This window comes from Lutjanus erythropterus, chromosome 7, assembly GCF_056507025.1.
Source record: "Lutjanus erythropterus isolate fLutEry1 chromosome 7, fLutEry1.hap2, whole genome shotgun sequence".
NCBI classification, from domain to species: Eukaryota; Metazoa; Chordata; class Actinopteri; order Lutjaniformes; family Lutjanidae; genus Lutjanus; species Lutjanus erythropterus.
The window spans coordinates 33,697,621-33,716,071 of record NC_139323.1 but is presented as its reverse complement, the minus strand read 5'-3'; the positions used below and the strand labels follow the sequence as shown (position 1 = coordinate 33,716,071).

The following is an 18,451-nucleotide window of genomic DNA, read 5'->3' as shown; positions in this document are numbered from 1 at the left end:
AAGTACAAATACATCAAAAACTACTTTGCACAAGTATGTCCTACTTTTACTTCTACTTAAGTGAAATGTGTGTACTTTTACCACCTTTGCAAACTACAGAGAGAAAATAAAATTTGCATTTCAAGCTATGACTCAGAAGTTTACTAAAGCTCTTTGTAAATCCGCAGTTCTTATGGCATCATATGAGTGGCTGAATGTTTATTCAGAAGAATAGCACATTATCTGTATGAGATTGTGAATGCGATCTGTGTTTACTGAAAGGTAGACAAAGCAGCTTACCTTCCTCATCCCCCTCCACAGTTGTTTTATCAATCCTACAATCCCACTGAATTAGCGGCCGCGCTGTTAAGCACTGAAGCTGCCATACCATGATAAATATCTTGAATAAAAACACTGATTACTATCGCAGTATTACTGTCGTCCCTTCCAGCCGCAAAACAAGGTTATCTCACCTTTATAACTCTGCCTCTGGTATCATCTTAATTCCTCTTCTCATCAGGTTCATCATTAAGCCTCACATTGGCCATTACACAAAGTGTTGTTTATGGTATAATAAGTACAACAGTAGGGTGCATTTGGGAACTGGTTATGATATTACGAGAAGTTCCGGTAGATTAAAACATTAACCCTGAAGAGTCTCATTAAGTCTTTTTTCAGCACCCAGTAAGTGTCAATGGGGTTGTTCTTGAGGTTTTGCTGTTCAATAAAGGGTAAATAATGATGATTGCTACTCGCCCTCTTAAAAAGTCAAGAGGGGAAGCAGCAGAATTTGCTTTGTGATGAGACAAAAAGTTAAATATTCCCTGCGAGCAGTTTAAAAGTTCCTTCTGTTCATGAACCTTTTGTCCTGGGTATGCAGAGATAAGCATATAAACAGAGTATGATACTGCTGGCACTGGCTTATATTGTAATACTGAATCTGTAGTGCAGCAATAGATAGGTAGCACAAGATAGCTTGGGGTAATCTGTATGAAGTATGAGGTATATTCACCCCATGCACCAAATAATCCTAGCTGTTTTAAATATAGAATAGATAACTGCTGGTCTGATGGTATTCTGGGGAAATGATAGACGGTGAAATGGAGCCAAAATGAATGGGTCCTTAGTTGAACAGGCCTAAATTCATTTCACAGGCCCAGTGGAATGGAGTTATCTGAATCAACTGTCCTCCATGCCTGCCTGAGGGATATTGGAGACGGCTAAGGTCAAATTATAGGGGGGGGGGGTTCAGCTTGTGTGTGACTGTGGAGGAATTGCTTAAGAGTTTGCGGGAGCCTGACAGTCAGCCAGTCAGCTATACAGTAAAGATCTACAGAGCCTGAGCACAGAACGGGGGAAGAGATCGCAAAAATCCTGTTGCGCGTTAAGGTCGCCATTGTCAAAAATGTAAAATCAAACAAGCATGCAAGCGAAACCCAACAGCCCCCCAAAAAAGGTTACATCTCTGATTCAGGGCTGACTCATCGCTGACATGGACGTGAACTCCTTTTTGAACGGAGCGCTGGCATTCGAAAATGAAAAATGACAGCGAAAAAGGCCAAATATTACACGTGATGCCACCCCCCCCACCCCAACGGAGGAACATTTTCCGCACCCGTCCAGACAGTCACAGAGCTAAAATGAACGCGATGTTCTCCAGACACTCCCAGGTCCTCTAATGAGACTGTGCTTAAGGTGTAAATTAGTTACGCAGCCACGCTCGTCTCAGACACTGGAGCGGCAAATCCACTGGGTTGCTCCAGTTCCACCAGACATGATGGAGATCCATTTCATGAACATCACTCATTAATATGCTAATGGAGGTCATTAATGGTTGATAGCGAAATTAATGGAATTACAGTACTTAGCAGGTCATGGCCAAGAAAAAAGGGACACTGCTTCCAATGAAGAGCCATTTAAAGAAGGGAAAAAAAGGTATTTCTGCTTAAATTAGACTCTTTTTAATATAAAAAACACAATTAAATACACTGTAATTTTGTTTTAACTTAAAAAGTGAGAGTCCAGCCTGCTTTAAAATTTTAAGTTGACTGAACTGGGAAGTTGAGATAATTCTGTGGTGATTAAAAATAAATAAACTTGATATTAATTCAGTTGTACTTGAGAAAGCATCCAATAACTTTAAGATATTAAGCTGAACTCTTGTTCAAGCGTTGGCTCAAAGACAATATGTGAAACTGCTCTCAGTAGATTTATTAAATTTTAAGTGGATGGAGGTGGGCACTGAATTCAATAATAACCTTCACTGTGGTTCGCACTGTTTTTATTATGATGAAAACAAGAAACCATGACTTATCTTAAAGTTTATTAGAGACATGCAGCAAGTTTTCATCAAACATATTTTCTTCAAACTACAAAATAGAAGGCTCTCAGAAGAGCTTTAACTCTTACACATTGCAGGCTGGGAACTCAGCTGATATTCTAATCATGGTTCATTAAAAAATCAATTTAATAGTGAGTTCACTGAACTCTGTTCTGTACGTTAAATCAACTCATCATTTTCAGAACAAAAGACTTTGAGTTAAAAGATTGTTCTGACAATGAGTATATAATTTTGGATATTTATGTTTTAAGAAAAGATTACTTGGTTTCACTAAATTCCTGTATGATTTTTTTTTATTATAGTAAAATGGTAGCTCATGATGAGCGCTCAACCCAACAGGAAATGTCGTTAAGATTCACTTACATTTAGCCAAAGACTAGGATTAGGCTTTTTTTTCCCCCATGACATATTTTTCCTCCCTACAGTTTAAACCTGGGGATACACATGTGCCTTATTTGAGAATAAAATTACATACTGAATAATATATATTAAGCAAATACAAGCTCTTATCTTATGCTGACCATGTGTTTTTAGAAATTAATTTAATCATGAGTTGACTGAAGTAAGTTCTTAAGCCTTCTGAAAACAATTCAAGAATCCTTAAGTTTAATTAACTTGAAGAAATAAATCTTGTATATGTGTTTTAAGTTAACGAGGGAAGATTAGCTGATTCCACTAAATTCCAGTGTGATGTTTTTTACTGTGTAAACTGGCCAGAAAATATTCTGTTTCGGTTATGCAAGGATAGCAATCTTGGTAATGCTTTGCTAATAAATACAGTGAATCACTTATCCAATCAAGCATTTAAGTGGTTTTTAATCTACAAGTTAAACTTTGATGATCCCAGGGGCTCCAAACAGTGTGAGGCTGGTTATTCAGCACCATGGACAGCAGCCCCATCCACAAGCTTATCATCAACAGCAACTACCACAGAGCTGGATGGGTTTAATATGAATGATGAATGGAGCGGTGCATCGTTTTTCTAATGCAGCGCACAGGTGGAATGATACACTTAAGGAAATGCTTAAATTAATGGGATTTTTCTAACAAGTTGTCACTTTTTCTGGCACCATCCTGATCGGAATTGACAGTCAGGAATATAAAAACAGAGTCTGTGTCACACCGAATCTGGCACAAATCTCTGCTGGGACGCGACATAAATCAACTTCAGAAGCACGGACAGCTACAGCACAGCACAGCATACTAAATGGACACTGAAACACACGGGGAACTGGGTTAATTAGCACCACACTGAGGCTGCTGTGTCTGTAGAATTCCAAGACCTGATTGCTTGTGCAGATTAACTTCTGCTGTTTCTGGGTAGATTTACTTTCTTTTCTTTCAACCCAACAGAATGATGAGTAAACACATGAATCATGGACACCCCTTTACACTGTATTGTACATGACATGGACACAAATACATCCAAAAGTATATTGTTACAAATAACAAATACTTGTTTGTTACATAAATTTAAATGAAATACAAAAAACTACTATGGAAAATGTATTTAATTAAAATACAGGTAACCTGTCATTTGAAAATTCAAACCCACATTCTATACAAACTGACATTAACGCATTTTAGGTACCTGCAATATGGGTCTGACATCAACTCCCCTTGTTTTAAAGTATCAGCTCTGTTACTTTCCCACATCATAGATTTTCAGGATAGCTTGGAGGTGGGTGGCTGCCAATTCAGGGGTGAATGAAAAGAGGGTGACTGCCGATTAGGTGCCCCAATGTTATTAAAAGAAAATGCAAAGGTGCTGTCCTAGATGCCCCTATAAGAGAAGGGATAAAATGTGGGGGAAAAAAAATACCCATTTGGGTGCCCTCCCAGTGGACAAAACATGACAAAGTGCCCTCTAAGGTGCCCTTCCAGACAATGTGATGACGTATTGTTGTACAATAAAACAGATTTAATCTAAACCAGGCACTGGAACTTTTGCACCATAAATGCTTATTGATTTTCACTGCAGTGGTGCCCCACAATGCACAGCTGGTGCCCTTTTTCCTTTTTTTTCGCCCCTGTCCCTCAGACAGCCTGAGTCTGCCACTGCATATACAGATGGCAGTGATAGGCCAGTATGTACCCAATATTTATCATGCATCCATATTTTAAATACATTTAACTGAGATACTGCCCATCTCTGGTTGCAGCACCCCTTTTCATTGGTCTCATGTCTCAGTGTTTATCAGCATTGATAAACACATGAAAACACCATTAGCAGAAATATTGCAATTTGCATTTCAATACTTTATATTTTATGTTCTTACTAACTATTCAGAATTCACCGTTCGCCTCCGTGGGCTTAAAATCTACTTACCCAGCAGAGTGTCCACATAACTGAGGATTTCAAATTGCATTTCAGATGTGATTCAGACAAAAGACACTCTTTTTCTCACTGCATATTAATTATTCCTACTGAGCAGTAAGAGCCAGTTAGAGACGAGAGGAGCTGGTCACTTCAGATCCCACACGCTCTGGCGCTGGTTTTGATCGGTGCGATGTGAAATGAAATCAGGTTGCTCGGGCAGTTACAGTTTAACGGCGCTGATCCGTGTTACTATAATGTGTGCTGTCATAGTCATTATGAAAATGCCAGCATCTATTCACTCACTCAGTGGCTATAGTCTCTGCTGCATGGTGATGTTAGCTGAGCTGCCACCTAATGACTCCTGGTTCATGCATAGGCATGCTCCACAAGACAAAACCAAAGAGGATTAGACTCAACACCTTCGCTCAGCTCTGACTAATGTGACAGCTCAGACAGATAAGGACTTAAATGTTGACGTCCTCTCTTGAGGCGCCTTTTGGAGTGGACCAGCCAAGCAGTTATGGGGGATATTCAATTACTTCCACTGCCCATGTCTTTATAAATAACTGCGGCATTAAAAGAACTATATTACAGCATAAAGTTAATGACAAGAGTGTCATTTCGCTTAGTGCACACCAGAGCTTTTCATCTCAAGTGAGGAGGAGAGAGGGGGGACTGTTCCCAAAAAACGCTTGTTATCATTCTCGCCACGTCGCCTACCTTATTCTACCATCCTTTGGCAGCTATTACAGAGGGCTACTTGTGTCTTAAACATGTGACTAAGTGAGAGAGGGGCACAGAGGAGAGCTGAGGCGCCCATGCCTGTTATCTGCTGCTGCTGCTTGCTTGCTGCTGCTGGGCGCCTTCCTACACTTTCTACAGGATCCGGCTCCTCCGCTGCGCTCCGCTCCTGCGCTGCTCCACACAGCGATGCGGAGTAGGCGGGTCAAGTAGAAAAAAAAAAAAAGAAAAAGAAAAAAAAAAATCGGCGCTGGGGTGGAATTCATAACGGGATATTTAACCATCTTCGTGGGGCGGCTGTCCGCGTCCCCGTAGCCGCATTCCGACGCTGGACCCCGCCGCTTTCTGGCTGAAACAAATGCGCAAAACGCGTCTTTTTAATCTTCTAATCGACAGCCCCTTTGCGCTCCTTGAGTCTCTCCTCCTCCTTCTCTCTCCTCCTCTTCTCCTCTTGACTACATCTCCTGCTGGATGATTTCATTTTGTAAAGTCATTATCCCCCACAAAGGTCAAAGCCTTCTGCTTCTAGGAACGCCGAATTACACTGGGATAAGCCGACTTTTCACCCCCAGCCAAAGTCAAAGTTTCTCACTGGTGTAGAACCGCGGGATTGGTCCGGAGCAGCCTTCCTCACCGGTCACTTTTTACCTCTTTTTCGGATCCTTGAGCGTGTGCTAGTGTTTTTTGGAGTGCTGCTTTTTTTTTTTCCTCCGCGGAGTTGTTGCTATTGAACCTTGACAAACTGTGAAATGAGTTTCTCTCCAATTCCGACACTTGAGAGTCACCGAGATTCAGCGAGAGGATGGGAAATACTGAGTTAAAGTTTATCTGCTGTTCCAAACCGCGGTGAGTTCTTGTAATTATGCATTTTTTTGTCGAATTTGGGTGTGTGAATATGAAGTAGAATGCCTCAACGTGTAAACAACCTACCTGTGGATATTTTCTGCATATTTTTTTTCTGGTAAATAGCAGCAGTGTACCTGGCCTGGATAGAGCTCTAAAATCTGCTGTGCTGTGACATGTACTGTATGAAAAATGCTCTTTGAGGCTTGACCACAGACACACACACACACGCACACACACAATTTGCACAAACATGACTACACTCACACCTGCACATGCACATACACAGTATTGCTCTTCATGCCTTGTCAGTGCACACATGAGCACTATCAGACTACCTTTCTCACTGATCCCCCCCCCCCCCCCTTTTTTATATACACACACTGCCACCTTTTCTCTGCCTTTCCAACAAACATGTCTAATCTATATTCCTTGGGGTGTATTGGCATTCTCGCCTGTAGAGGATCAGATCTCTAATACTGATGTGTGCACAGAGCACGGTTTGCCAAGCACAAGCGAGGGAGAAAAGAAAAACAGCTCTGCTCTCAGCCTGGAAAAGAAAATATGAAAAAAAGTGCCATGGATTTCATAATTATACATTTCACCCTCAAAGAAGGCACATGAGTCAGGGCAGCCTTATGGGATCGTCAGTGGAGTCTCTGATAATGAGCCAAATGCCCTCCAAGAAAACAAATAACATTTTAAATGCAATCATGCTGGCCCAAGGGCAGGCTGGCATAGGTGTTATTTGTAGTATTTTCAATGTAACTTTATATTAAGCCAGTATCTTAGGGTGAATAACCCACGCCGGTGACAGCAAGGTGGTTTTGTAGCTGAGCTTTATGGTGGAGGAAAACAGTGAATCACTGCTGTAATTCTCATTGCCACTTGCCAGTGTTAGGCAGAAGTGCCAAAGCCTCTGACTTTTTATTGGGCCACAACAGGGCCACTGTTCAGCGGTGTCCTCATCTATCCTGGGAGACTGGTGAACCCGACCGTGTCTAGGCCTGAAAGGCACACTGTCTCCTCCCATGAAAAGAGCGATTTCTCTCCTTGTATCGCTCTCCTGCCCCGCAAAGAGGAAGAAGTTAACAGCTCAACACATTTCTGCTACAGCCTGACCGATATATCAGACGACCGATATTAGCAGCCTGATATTGGCCAGTCACAGTTAGGACTGGGTATTGGTACTCAATACCTTTAAGTTATCCATGAGCAATTTAAACCAGGACTAAGTAGTATCAAACCTTCTCTAGTAAAATGATACCTGCATTCAATCCTTTTCGTAGCCAGATCTAGAAAAACATGTTTTTCCTCATAGCCAATCAATGCAGTTTTTCTTCGATTTATTGCGATGTGTGATCGACCCACTGCTGCTGCAGGAACAACCCGTAGCCTGCAGTCTGTGGTGTGATGTGATGTCAAGCACAATGTATTTGATGCAGCGTGCCAAGATACCGCCATGTTTGAAAGTATGCCTACACTATTTGAAGCATACGTTAAAAAACTGCTTGAAATGCAGAAAAGATTGGTTTTAAAAAGCTAAAAAAGACAAAATTTATCAAATGAGCTACTCAATTTGTATCTATCACTTTAAAGGTACCAGTATTTGTACTGTTTTTGTAAGTTTTTAAAAGATACTCAGTCCTAATCATAGGTATATTGCTATTGGCATATATGTTGTGTGATATTGAATGATATATACCTATTTGAAAACTTTTTTTTAAACCAAACACAATGCAAATTGTTTTTATTTGTTTGCTTTATAGGCAGTATTTTATTATTAATATACAAATACTTTATTCTGTATTTGTTTTATAGAAGAATCATTAATAATGCAATTGAAATTGAACTTTATTGTCCAAAATGATATCAGGGCACTGAAACAATCATTTTTTAAAGTTATTGATTTGTTCCAGAATGATCCAGGATGTCAAATACCAATGTTTGGTTGGTAAAACGTCCCAGACATAAGAAAAAGAAGGGCATACAGACAGAGGCCGGAGTCTCTGCTGATACAGTCACTAGAACACACTTACAAGTGATGATCTTTCTTGGTCTATTCATTATTTTTTAGGAAAATGTTGCATGATGCCTTTAAACTGTAAAATATGCTGCCTCTGTTAGGGCTGGGTGATCTGGACAGAATCAAATGTCACAATATTTTTGACCCAACACCTCTATTGATATTTAGCAACATTGGTTCACAAATGATTAACACAATGAAATTCTTGATAAATAATCATCTATAATGTGGATATACAGACCAAGTGAGTAAAACCAAACAATAGAACAGCTACAGCAGGCTGGTAAGTTCTGAAAATTACATCACTTTACTGCAATGCAGCCTTTAAAACAAGGTACAGACAACATTTATGCCATATCACAATATCAAAAATCCAAGACAACATCTAGTCTCTTATCACAATATCAGTATAATACTGATATTGTCCAGCAGGAGCCTCCACTATATGTCTGTGTCACAAGTGTTAAACACCTTTGAGTGAATATTCTATATTCTACATATGTTAGTCTGTATAAAGAGTATCTGCCACTAAATAAATATTTGATTTTTTTTAACTTCCTAATGTCGACGTCAGCCCTAAAAATTCAGTATTGGTTGGGCCCAAATTTCTGCATCTTCTCCCTGTTTAACTAAACATTTATGTCACCACTTTTAATCCTTGCAAGAGTGGATTTGCTTGTTTGTCAAGGTGTTGGCGGTAAGACCTGCTGGTTGTGATGAACACAACTGAAAGGAGTCAAATTGAGCTTGAAAAATACTTTTACATGGCGACTGTGACTGAGCAGGGAGCCATCTATAGGCTTGTAGACTAATGCCAACAGCAGGAATTACATGCCTGAGAGGGCGCCTTGTTCTTACAGTTTAGTGTTGGCTGCCTGATAGGACTGGGTGAGGCATCATACGTAGGTGTAATGGCTGAGGAGAGAATGGGAGAGGGCGGGAGGAGACTAAAGGAACCCTTCCAGCCCTCTTCCCACAACCACTGTAAACACACCAAAAGGCGATGAAAAGATTCCACGGAGTAAATGCAGTTTGCAAAATTCTTCTCCATCGCTTAGCTTTGGATAAAGGGGTGGGTGGGATTGGAGGGTAGAATGCTAACAAGTGTTCGACTTAATGAATGAGGGCCCTTCCTGTGTGAAATACCACTGCCATGTATTTGATCATAACAGCTATTTGCTCTGAAGTAGGAGTTTGAAGAGGGAGGTAAAAATCAAAATCTGAATTGCGAAGACAAGGGATTGAAAGAAAAGAAGAAATAGAAATGTGGATGAAAAGAGGGGGAAAAAAACGATTGACTGTGCAGGTTCTTCTGGTATTTCGGGGTCAAGTTTTGCCAGGATCTGCTCAATATCCACAGCCCATTATTTTATGATAATGAGCAAACGGTCGAGTTTGACTTCGGTGTAAAATGATGGAGAAGAGCGGTTGGAGGGAGAGAAGGGAAAAGAAGACGAGATGAGAAGATGGGAATAAAGCAAAAGAGGATAAAATCATAAAAAGGGGAAGAAAATGTCTCATTGAGAGATTTGAGACTGGGCGTTAAAATAGAGTCTTTCAGATTAAGTGCAACTGGGGCATTAAACTAAAATCTCTCTGTGAGGCAACTGGTAATTGAATGTTGAGTCTGAACGTATGCTGTAGAAGCACACACTAACGGACAGACAAAAAACTGCTCTTACAGCAAATTTGCAGCCGTTCACAATAAGTACTGTTTTTCATATTAAGTTCTAAAAACCTTCATCTCACAAAAACAGGCAGACATTCAACTGTCATAACCAAGGCGAAAACCACACACTAAGCATGACAAAAATAACAAATGTCAAAAAATACACCCCTAATATTAGCCAAATTACTGACACAACGAATCGTAGTTAAAGCTGCCTTCAGAAGAAACTTGTGAAGTTGCATTTTCGACATGGGAAATCTGAGATCAAGTGGTTAAAGTCACACAAACATTCTGTGACTTCAGTTAAAAACAGATGGCTCCTAGTTCGCTTTCAAAAATGTTTGATAATTTTGTTTTTTACATTTAAGGGACATGCTAAGAAGAAGAAAAGGATGGGAAACTAAATTAACAGAAAAAAATGGATTTCCAGTCAGTGTTGATGGTAAATGTAATCAATTGAAGCAATAAATTATTCAGTGCAGACTATATTGACCGAGAAAGCTGACTTCTCCTGCTTGGGGAGTCGGGCTGGCATTGCCTACATGTGCCAGGATGCATTGCATGCAAGCTTCTGGCACCTGTGTTGCCATGTGTCACCACCCTTGCATAAAGCTCTTCCTTTGTTGGCCAAAACGTAGCGTTAGGTGACAAGAAATACTCACCTAGCACATCCCCTGGCTGTACTCAGTGGTGGAGATTAGCAGTCCAAGCTGAAATAGCCTGAAGTTCTTCTTTAACAGCAGCTACATCACTGTGACAACGCATGTTCTCGAAGAACAAAAGATTTTACAGCAGGGGAACTCAGCTTTCTCGATCTGAGGAATATTTGGACATCCCCATAAACAACATTTTTAAAAACATCCCGACACGGCTTCTGAACTCTGATCTTTCAGAACATGTCCAGTCATGCAGTTGTGAATGCTACATCATAAACATTACATAATTCTTTACGATAATACCAGTAGAGATGGGGCCGATCTGATTCAATATCAGTATTGGGGCCCAATATTGATGTAACACACTCATCACCTGTTTTCTATTCGTAAATACTACCCTACGCAGTGTGACCTGAGAGCTGAATTTTAACTTTGATTCTGCATCAGATTTCAAAATAAGGGAAACACACTCCAATGTGCTGTGTCACCATACAGCTGGTGTGAAGCGATGTACATCTCACTCATGGTATAAACAATAAACCAGCACAAAAATGACAATTAGCCGCATAAGCCACCATTAACCACCATGTTCTGAAGAAACACATCACAAATGCATTACAAACACTGACTTTTGTTACATAAAATAGTCAACTTAAACTCTCAGCAACGCATCATGGGAAATGACGCAAATGAGGGTCGTCACAGTCATACAGTGCCCCACAATGTTTGATGGATGCCATTACACAAGTTACATTAAACAAACTATGCAAACTTTTCCAGACTGATTAAGTTCAGTTTTATAATCACCAAGAAAAAAAAAGAGTGCGTTTATTGCTATAGTATTGTATCAGCAGATATCCAGTCACAGATAAGTAACTAAAAAAATCGTTATATCTCCGATATACCGAATTTTGATATCTGTGATATCCCTGCTACACCACTAAATCAGTTTCAAATTGCCACTTCTCATGATCAAAATATACACAGCACCACTTAAAGGCTTCATACATTAGAGATAAACCAACTGGAAGTTAGTGTACATGATTGCTGTATTATAAAAGAGTGCTCAAACAAGAGCTTCAAACAAGATGGCATGACAATCACTGTTTGATTATAATGCATGCTCTCTATATATCCTATACCGCCTCTTCAGTGGCGAAATGAAGTAAGGAAAGTAGGGAATAAATGCTTCAATTTGCAGCAGAATACTCCAACAAAATAAGGGAAAAAAAACAGAGAGAAGAGTGAGGAAGGAAACCGTCCCTTTAATTTAAGAGCAACCCCTGTCCCTGTTTGCACAAGGCCACCAGAGGAAGAGGTCTATTTGTGTTTTACTGTGATTTATAGAAGCTTCGTTCTCTGTATGTTCTTGGCCACTCGGTGATATGCAGCCATATAAAAACGTGCAAGTGAGAAGTTTACAGTCTGGGTAGCAATCATTAAGGTGACTTTTCCCCTGTTTGCTTTCAACTTCAGTTTTTATGTACTATAGCTTATAATGATTTACAACGACAATACTCTTGCAGATTAAAAATTGCACACTTGGTTTTAAAGGAGAAATCCCCACTCGAAGTAATGCTAGATTGGTTCAAAGAAATCTGTAATAAAGTCACTTTAATTTATCATAGAATGAGCATGATATGGCATCAGAGATTAAAGAAACATGTTGAAATACTTGCTTCTCTGATAACACCACCCCAGCTGCGGCACAATAACTGCTTTAGTTTGGCCATTTATTAGAGTTAAAATTTATGCTGAATGTTCACCAAAGTGTCCCTTTATGAGTCGTAAGAAATCATGAATAATCTTTTAGAAGGAGTAGATTTTTATAACAGTTAAATTGAGCAATGCGTTATTGGAGTCTGGTAGGCAGTAAGGCAAGTAGCCGTTGAACTCAAACTCCAGAGTTTGCATTTTAGTAGCAGTGGGCTTAGCTTAGCTTTACATTGACAGACAGCTGACAGTTATAAACAGCTGATCAACTTGGTGCAGGACTCGTCAGTACTTGTCAAATTACAATGTTGCACTCGTCTTACACTCCTGCAGTCCTCCTGCAGTCTGGGGAGAAGGGGTTGGGTGGAAAGAAGTCGTTTCAACCATAAATTGCACATTAAATTGGGATTCAACTGATCTAATATACTGTATTTTCGGCTGTGTGATTGCTACATATTGTTCCTTTAACTTGCTAAAACCTACACATGTACACACAGACAGTATAGACACTGATAGAGACCACAAGCTGAGTAATTGATTGAATCCGTCTAAATAATTAATCTGAATTTGCTGCTGCAACCATCAAGGAGAACAAAAACACACACACACACACACTTCCTGTCTGTACTAACATAGTTATATTGATCGTCAACACAGGAAAATCAAGGTTTGTTCAGAATTGATGTGGAGGAGGTCGAACAGACGAGAGGCAACTTTTTCGGATCATTTTTTCATCTTTGCATAATGATGTGAATTTCTGATGGCAGCGTGTGAGGTGACTGGGCTCGGCGCTATCCATCTTTCATAATGAATTGTAACTGTATTAACAAAAAGGGAGGATTTGCTGTGTTTGCTATCAATTTATTGCATCCTGCAGCCAAATTTCCATCTTGCTTTTTGCGAGAGGACGGATTTGTTGGCCTGATCTATTTCCTCGCTGGCCTAGAAGATGTCTGCTGCAGACTTCCTCCGCCTTAATAAGCTACTGTCTTATTTTGTAAATAGTTGAAGAAAGATTAAATGGGATTTTACAAAGACACGGCTTCTGATGTGTCGCAGGCTCGTGCTCCTTTAAAGAGACACAGACGCTGTAACAAACTGTAGCACTGTAAAGTCCCACAGTGCATTTGTGGCAGTAGCTCTGGCCGGTTTATTGGTTTATCTGCTATCTGGCTCCCCTGTTGATCGTCTGCTTCACAGACAGAAATCCAAACAGTCCAAAAATCTCTAACGCTGTCAAATAATCATATAAAGAGCAAACAGATTCAGCACATAACCTAGTACATTTGCTTGTACAGTACTTTAACATAATATTCTGTTTGGGGTTGTGGAGAGCCCAGCCGATCTTTGACAGTAGAAAACAGATACTTAACATTGTTTTATGAGCTTGACACTCAGTGACTTTTACTAATTTCACAAGAATTGCTTGTTAAGACAAATTGGATCACAGATGACATGTTGTAGAAGCTGGCTACAGATAATTACTCCTGTTTGGTCTCAAAGACGGTCACAGTAAACACAATGGATTTTCACATGGTTTGTATTTGTGACTGACATTGACGAGACTTTTTTCGAAGCAGACTTCTCTGTGGCCTGATTGACCAAACACAAGAAATCACTAAGTCGCCATAATTGTACATTTTTGCCTGTGAAAGACATGGCAAACAAAGGAACATAAGAAACATGATTTTTCTTCATTTAGTCTAACGACTTTATGGTAATTTTGTGCTTCATAAGCTTTTACCAAATAAAATTAAACAACAATATGTCCTTTGTCCGTGCTCTGAATGACACGTAGTAGATGTGCTTTTTGATCAGAAGCTGTTATCAGCAGGACAGCATATTTTTTTTCTTTCCAAAAGCATTACAAATCACTGTTGAAAAATGAATCAGTTTTGTGATGTGACAGTGCAATGGTTCAAGTTTGGTTCGACTTAAATGTCTTGAATAGGTTTAGGGAAAGATCAGCCCGCTCTCATTCCTTATTCATCAAATAGCGACGTTTTGTCATGACCCCCTGTGACTCATACAGACAAATGAGCTTTTGACGTAGTACAAAGAGTGAGACAGTCTGTGAATGGAGGAGGCGGGGCAGCTGGGAACAAACAGGTCTTACGCTCAGGTGGCTGGGATTCGTGTCTGATTTGAAATGTTTTTAAAAGTTTTGAGGGACATTACGTTGCGTGCATCTTGTGACTTTCATCTTGCAAAGTGCTTCACTGTTGTCGTATGATGCATGTAACTAGTGATGCAACGGATCAGAAAACTCACAGATCGTATCGGGGTTTTGAGTCAAGGATCAGATCTTTTTTTTGGTTCTGCATATGCAAAATAATACTCTACTGCATTGTAGTACACGATAACATAGTGTTGAGTGATGTCTACCAAATTAGCATATGATAGTGAAACACTGTGATGGACGATGATACAGTTGCTGGGTGTAAAGGTGTCTGTCTGTCTGTAACTTAGTTGGGCAACTCTGAGGGGACACATTACCTCAAATACAGAAGGCTTTTAAATCACAATCTTACGATGGTAGAAGGCTCATTGTTCAACCACCGTGATGGACGATGACATAATCCATCCACACAAGCAGTGCTACAATACATAGATAATGATACGCTACAGTATAATAATAGTACACTCCGTAGTCTCACGTAATGTCCCACGCATAGCACTGATAGTTATACATCCAGAGTGATAGCCAGGCTGTCACAGACATGTAAAGAGGCACCTGCTGCACCGATTGATCGATTATTAATCAATCATTAAATTGATGGCTAACTATTCTGATAATCAAAATTCAAAATTCTGATTTCAGAACCTTAAATGCAGTTGGTTTTCAGTTTCTTTTGCCTTCTGTGACAGTAAACTGAATATTTTTGGGTTGTGGGCAAAACAAGACATTTGAGGATGTCATCTTAAGCACCAAGCAACTATTAATCAATTAATCCAGAACATAATCGACCAATTAATCGACTATGTAAATAGCTGTTAGTTGTAGCCGTACTTAAGAGTAGATGTGAGTTGAGGGAATCGCCAAAGTTACAATAAACATCACAATCTTAAGATCTATTTCAGTGATGATAAACATATTTAATTTCCCATTTACTCCACAGAAAATGCCTGAATTCACAGCATGATTTTCCTCAATGGAAGCGAAAGTGACAGCCTTCTAATCAGTCACTCTTAATTTTTTCTTTTTTGGTATGATTTTTTTCTGTATTTCACACTATTTATTACACTAACAAGGGTCAACAACTTATGGCTCCAGAGCCACACACGGCTCATTTGCCCATCTCCTGTGGCTTTGACAAAAAAATTAAACGGAAGTGAATAATGGTTGTTTTGTGAACATTTTAATTTTCATTTATCATAGTTGTAAGGTCTAAAGATCTTACATTTTCCTTGTAAAAAAATGTCTTGTGTCTTCTGATGCTGTCTCAGAGGTAAATAGAGAATTCATAGTTACTCCAGACAGATTATTTCTTTGTTTGTTTGTTTTTTGGGCAAAAATGGCTCTTTTGATCATAATGGCCGCTGAACCTTATGAAACTATTAAATTTAGTCATTAGAACAAATGTTTACTGAAACGTAGGAGGTTGATCTGTATGGACCACGGACCAGCTATATTCTGTTACGCCACCACACATGATGTAACACATATTCTTAGCCAAAACATGATAATATACTAAACAGAACCAGGTAGTTTTGGTGCTTAAACCTACCCAAACTGCAGCCTTTTCACAAACATGTTAAAAGGCTTTCCAACAGCGTCTCATACAGCCACTAAAGGGTACCTTGTGCATCAGTATGACAGTATGAGGGGCGTGACAAAGCAGCGTCGTATTCGAAGAGCTGGTTTGAAAGATCATCGGTTAGGTTAAAATAATCACGCAGTCGAGCTTTGCCACCTCCCTTAGCAGACTTACAGCTGTCGCTGTGCAACAACATCACCCTCTTCCTCCTTTGTTCCTGTCGTAATTACTAGGGCTGCTGGAGGATTTTGTCACATGAATGCAGATGTGTGTCATTTGAGGACACCATGAAAGAACTGATACAGTCACTCTTCTAAAAAGGACAGTCTCTCCACAAAGCCCAGTTTCTGCCAAAGAGACAGGCAGGTTTAAGAAAAAGCTTGTTTGTGTTGGGTCTCTTATTAAAAACAGGTTTAAATATACACTATTTCCATGTAGTGTAGTCTGCATCATTATAGCAGCAGCACATGTAAATAAGTTTCTTTGTTGTGTGACTTCACTAAAACTCATTTACATACAAAGAGGATTATAAGAGATAACAAATATTGCAGCCAAAATGCAAATCATCAAACTTTAAGTCATACATTACAGTGATAAAAGCAGGAATTATTAAAAAAAAAAAAAAAAAAAGTTAATGCGCATGAAATTATGCCTCATAGTGTCCACTTACTAAATGTGAATTTGGACTTGAAGACGACAGTGTTGAATTTTTAAGAAGTATGGGTGGTTGAGGGAAAGTTTTTTGTTTTGTTTTGTTTTTTTGTTTTTTTTTTCTTTTTAAGAACCTTCCATCACTAAATTAGATCCACAATATCTCCAGGAGGCTCAAAAGTAAATTTAGTAGTCCACAAAACAACACCTACACAGCAGTCTGTGCAGAAAAACACACACTCACAGAATACATGCTTTCATTTGACCTTTCCTACAGCAACTTTTTTTTTTTTTTTTTTTGCTAGGATGGTTACATATGCATGTTTGCAGATCTCTACATGTGTGTTCATACATCAACATTTTTTTTTTGTCTTTGAAGTCTTCTTCCCAGGACACAGTGGGAGCTCATCCTCTGTATTTGTTTGTAAGACAGCCGGATGTGTGCAACTGGCAGTCATATATTATAATTTCACAAAGGCTGTGTTTTACCCCTGGCGCTGGTATGAGAGGTATTGTTGACAGTTGTAGGAGGGAAGATAACTGGGTTAATTAGGGCCAAAAACCTCATTAGTCAGCACAGAGGGGAAGATGTAAAGTTTATCAGTTCCTGTTTCCCTACTTTGAGGATGGTTTTGGGGTTGGCTCGCAGACAAGTTACAAAGTGGATCCTGTTGAAGAAATTCTAATGAAATGTTTTAATCAACCCCACCCCCACCCCCCACAACACGCGCCATCACTTTTTCCACCGTCATTTTCCTCAAATGTGTTCAAAGTGTGCGATATCACAAAAAAAAGAGTCATTTCAATTTGCATACTTGCCATGCCAACAAAGAGGATCTGCTGTGGTGAGCGTTCCAATCACGGATACGGACACACACTGCAGGAAGCCACACAAACGTGCAATCATCTACACACACACACACACAAAGCTCAGGTAGGTGACCGTTACAGCTCTGGCATCCTACAATAAGCGAGCAGATGTTTAGGGGCTGAATGCTCTGCTTTGTCCCGGTCTCCAATGAAAACGGCTGCTGAAAATCTCAAGAAAGATTAGGCTTGGGAGTTCCCACATCTCATCAAGCGTACTGTATCCTCCAAAAGCCAGGGTGAGAGTCAAGATCCAACACTGCAGTCGGTAGCCAGGCCCATATCTCTGGAGGGAACATGCAATTTTGGCACAAAGTTACAGGAAGTGCTGCAGCACAGTCTGAAAGACGTGCTCCGAAAATTTTGTGAAGACAGAAAAATCCATTCATCACAATCATTGGTACGAGAGGCCAATAAATGAGCTTATTTCGGATTTGTTCTCTTTAGCAAAATCAATTGAGATATTAACTCAAAGTGGCAACACTGGCAATTTAGCTAATTTAGCTCAAGAAGTCTGTGAATCCTTCACATAATTTCAAACCGAGCGCTGAATAATGTCAAGAATATCAGCAATCATGGCTTCTATGAAATTATCTCTTTTAGTGAATGACATACTGAACATTTTCTTTTCTTTCAAAGGCTGCTAATTTACAAGATTTCAACTGAAATATCAGCTGAGAACCTGGCATTATACAATATTTTTCCTCTGTTATTTGAATGCATCTTGATCATTCGGATGAAAAGCGGAAAAACAAAGAGAGTTGTCATTTCGCACAGAGGTTCCAAATAGCCGGAGGACATGCCAGGCCCACACTTTGCATGTGTCATACCTTAATGTAACCACCAGAAGGCCTTGTAATGAAAAATGCCTTTGACTCACTCGTCCA

At 39.7% G+C, this 18,451-nt stretch overlaps 1 protein-coding gene across 1 annotated transcript in view; it reads left to right on the top strand.

The window, feature by feature from the left end:
* Positions 1 to 5,232: 5,232 nt before the first annotated feature.
* Positions 5,233 to 18,451, top strand: part of brinp3a.2 (bone morphogenetic protein/retinoic acid inducible neural-specific 3a, tandem duplicate 2) — a 75,502-nt gene continuing 62,283 nt past the window's right edge. Inside the window, exon 1 of the mRNA XM_084723586.1 lies at positions 5,233 to 6,227. The gene's annotated coding sequence lies outside the window, so the exon portion shown is untranslated. The remainder of the gene's footprint in view (positions 6,228 to 18,451) is intronic.